The following is a 5,000-nucleotide window of genomic DNA, read 5'->3' as shown; positions in this document are numbered from 1 at the left end:
TTCTGTCTTTCTAAAAGCAAAATATGTCTGTATGTCACCATGCAAAACATGGCTGTCTCTCTTCATATCTCAATGCAAAAAAGGTTTGTGTGTATAAACGTAGAACATATCTTCATGTCTCAATGCAAACCATGTCTATCTGTATGAATACAAAATATGTCTGTATGTCACAATGCACAACATGTCTCTCTGTCTCAATGCAGAATATGTCTGTATGTCTCAATGTAAAACACGCCTGTTTCCCTAAATTCAAAATATGTCTTCATGTCTCAATGCAAAACACATCTATCTATATGAATGCAAAATATGACTGTTTGTCCCAATGCAAAATATTTCTGTGTGTCTAAATGCAAAATATGTCCCTATGTCTCAATGCATAACATGACTGTGTGTCTATCTGAATGCAAAATATGCTTGTATATCGCAGTGCATAACATGTCTGTCTGTCTCAGAGCAAAATATGTTTGCATGTCTCAATGAATAACATGTCTGTCTGTAAGAATGCAAAATATGTCTGTATGTCTCAATGCAATCCTTGTCTTTCTGTCTGAATGTAATATATGTCTGTATGTCTTAATGCACAACATGTCTGTCTGTTTTAATGGAAAATATGTCTGTGTCACACAATGCACAACATGTCTGTCTGTCTGAATGTTGAATATGTTTGTATGTCTCAATTCAAAACATGTCTGTCTGTCTGAATGCAACATATGTCTGTATGTTTCATTGTACAACATTTCTTTCTCTCTGGATGCAAAATATGTCTGTATGTCTAAATGAAAAACATATCTGTCAGATACGATGCCAAACTGTCTGTCTGTCTCAATGCAAACATGTCTGTCTGTCAGAATGCAAAATATGTCTGTATGGCTCAATACAAATCATGTCTGTCTGTCTGAATGCATAATATGTGTGTATGTCTCAATGTACAACATGTCTGTCTGTGTGAATGCAAAATCTGTCTATATGTCTTAATGCAAAACATGACGGCCTGTTTCGATGCCAAACTGCCTGTCTGTCTCAATTTAAAACATGTCTATCTGTCTGTCTGAATACAAAATATGTTTGTGTGTCTCAATGCAAAACATACTTGTCTGTCTGAATGGAAAATATGTTTATCTGCCGCAATACAAAACACATGTGTCTGTCTGAATGCAAAATGTGTCTGTACGTCTCAAATCAAAACATGTCTGTCTGTTTCAAAGCCAAATTGTCTGCATGTCTCAATGCAAAACATGTCTGTCTGTCTGAATGCAAAATATGTTCGTCTGTCGTAATGCAAACATATGTGTCTCTCTAAATGCAAAATATGTCTGTATGTCTCAATGCAAAACATGTCTGTCTGTTTCGATGCCAAACTTTCTGTCTGTCTCAATGCAAAACATGTCTCTCTATCCTGATGCAAATCTGTCTGTCTATGTCAATGCAAAACCTGTCACTCTATCCTGATGCAAATTTGTCTGTCTGTCTCAATGTAAAATATATTGAAACGTTTCTTCTTTCTTTTATAATATAATTTAATAAAAATGCTTTTTAATGTATACCCTATCCCTATACTTAACCGTACAAACAAACTAATATTACTAAGTAAAATTCCACCTACATGCGAAAGAATAAGTGTAAGAAAAACCTAAAAAAAAATCCTTATAATACCTGGATATTTCGGAAATAAATGGACGAAGTGCAGGGTTTTTAAAGTGTTTAATCTTATCTTTCCCTTATTCGTAAATGATTGATATATTTCATAAGGAGTATTTGTTATATAATTTGAAAAAATATACATATAGTGTGCATAGTTCATAAGACTGTATATAAATATATATATATATATATATATATATATATATATATATATATATATATATATATATATATATATATATATATATATATATATATATATATATATATACACAAACATATATATACATATATATATATATATATATATATATATATATATATATATATATACATATATATATATATATATATATATATATATATATATATATATATATATATATATATATATATATATATATATGTGTGTGTGTGTGTGTGTGTGTGTGTGTGTTTGTGTGTGTGTTTGCGTGTGAGTATAAATATATCAGAATGCATATGAAGAGAGAGAGAGAGAGAGAGAGAGAGAGAGAGAGAGAGAGAGAGAGAGAGAGAGAGAGAGAGAGAGAGAGAGAGAGAGAGAGAGCGTATATAGTGCATGAGTTGTCTCTATCATCGAGGTGATGAATGAATCCATGAAAACCCATCATTCAGAATATCTTCTTTATTTTCTTCCCTGAGGCCGGTGAGAGATAAAGAATGTTGTAGCCATCAGCAAAAGTATTAGGATATTTTGTTAACATATGGTTGATTAATGACATAGTTTTTCTGTGTATTATTCTGTGGGAAAGTCGGTTCTGTGTCAGGATTGGAAGCGATTGGGAGACTGGTTAATTTTGACAGGAAGAGAGTGTAATGTGATTTGGGAGTAAAAACCAAGACGGATTTCAACAGTTATTAAAGAATCCTTTTGTGTATGTGTGTGTTTTTTTTTCTCTAATTCGGTCGAAAGAGGGGAACAAAATAGAGATAAGTTTATGAATATACTAAAACTAAATCTATCCTAATATATATCTGTTCAAGATTTTGCATTAATTTATGTAAGCAGTTATATATATATATATATATATATATATATATATATATATATATATATATATATATATATATATATAAATATATATATATATTATATCATATAATGTACATACACACACACACACACATATATATATATATATATATATATATATATATATATATATATATATATATATATATGTGTGTGTGTGTGTGTGTGTGTGTGTGTGTGTGTACACAAACTGTATTCATAAAATCTAAGAAATTTCACTGGTATGCCTTGTACTAAATGGTATCGTGGAAAACGAGACAATTAAAACAAGAGAATGCACAGTTCAACTATTAGTCACTTGTTTACCAAAATCAAATGTTGTTAACTTTTGTAAATCTTTTATTTTTTATTTAAAACGTATATGTTATCATAACAATGCAAAGCGAAAACAAACACATCATTCTTAGAAAATCAAAGTGGAAACAATATATTGTATTTTCATCAAACAACAACAGTTTATTATCACAAACAATTTGAATATTGGAAAAGTACTTTTAATAGTACGTTACAAAACCTCAGTAAAAAGCATTGAAACAAAAGGGGGAAGCATTGTACAGTTAGAATCAAAAGAACGCCGACACTCAGGGGAAATCTTTCGTCAGATGTCTCTAGTGTTCCCATGACAAAACGGACAAGGAGTTGCTCTTCTTACAACTTCTACGAAATGGGCGGAGCCTTCTCAAACCTTAGCGAATCAGACAGTGAAGGGCCGTCTTTGTTAGCAAAAGTATACAAATGTTACAAATGGAGTTACCATTTTTCAATTCTGTATAATCATTTGACGTCTCAACTTTTCAATACAAATACAAAACACACACACATACGCACACACACACACACACACACACACACACACATATATATATATATATATATATATATATATATATATATATATATATATATATATATATATATATATATATATATATATATATATATATATATACTATTATCTTTCAATTGCTACTTTTTTCGTAAGAGGGAAAAAGTAGACAGTTTCCAGAAAAGGGGGTGGGGGGTGGGGGTGTTCTCCTTCTATCCCCCTGCCCCAGCCATTCCGAAACTGAGCAAATAGGAAAGTCATTTCTGTTTTAGGGGTTGTGGAGACAGGATGCTTGTAGACTCATGATACAGTCTGTAAGATATTGTATCATTGCCTGAGATTTATTTGATACCCGTCAATGTTCTAGTAAATTTGGCTAACCTAATTCATTATTAGTTTATTTGTAAAAGATAGCAGCAGTAGAATAAAATAGCTGCTGTTGATGGAAGGTCGATAAGTAACGAAATTTAAGTATTAACTTTGCATAATAGATAATCGATGATGGATATAATAGATTCTGATGACTGCAAAGCACCTTGAATACAATCATAATTTATTATTTCGTATCGAAAATAACTTATATTGAGGTAGATGAGGACACTATCACATTCTGGCAAAGGGTTTAAAAAATTTGTTTTATTGACAAATCATAGTCTCAGAACGACATAATTTTCAGAAATTTTGTCATGAAACTATGATATACTTATTTTCCCAAAACGAATTCTATAATTTTTCCTGAAAATATACACGAATAGATGGCACAAGCACGAAATGATTCCCCATTCTAATACCCTGATTGTAAGTTATCAATGATTATATATTTGCTAGTAGCTTTATCTTGAGAAATTAAACAGCTTTGAGATCAAACCAACTTCTTATCAATTTCATGCATAAAGGTCTTATAATCTTGATTCAAATACGCTTAGCTTTGTATGATAAAGTCCTTATTTACAGTGATCAAGTGCCCGAATCAGCCCAGCTATAGATGTAGGTCTCTTGACCGGGTAAATTACGCAAAGTAGATGGGCTCTTAACAAGCGAAAAATGCTTTACTATCCGTGTAGCTCTAGTTCGGGTTGTTCGAGCAAAAGCTATCCATACCAACTCCTCAGCCTATCACGGTATTAGTTAAACCACAATTTCTACAGCTGGTGCCGTGAGTAGGGGAAAGGAAAAACCCAATATTAAAATATCTCGGAAATAAAAGTTTGATTGTCCTTTTAATCACTAACTTATACAGCTGAGGAGCGATACTCATGGATTCCTAAATATTTTCTCTCATTCTTTAGATTTTATTTCCTGAGCTTCTTCCTTTATCCCCTGATTCGTTATTTAATATGTGTGTTTCTTTCCGTCATTATTTATTCATTTATTTATTAAATATCTTTAAAATGAATGCCCTTCTGCCTCGGTGCTCGTCTTAGGGCGTCAACTTTGGTTCTTAGCTTCTCACTATGCCTCCATAAAAGAAATCTCTCA

Source organism: Palaemon carinicauda, chromosome 29, assembly GCF_036898095.1.
Source record: "Palaemon carinicauda isolate YSFRI2023 chromosome 29, ASM3689809v2, whole genome shotgun sequence".
Taxonomy (NCBI): domain Eukaryota; kingdom Metazoa; phylum Arthropoda; class Malacostraca; order Decapoda; family Palaemonidae; genus Palaemon; species Palaemon carinicauda.
This window is presented reverse-complemented; position numbering follows the sequence as displayed.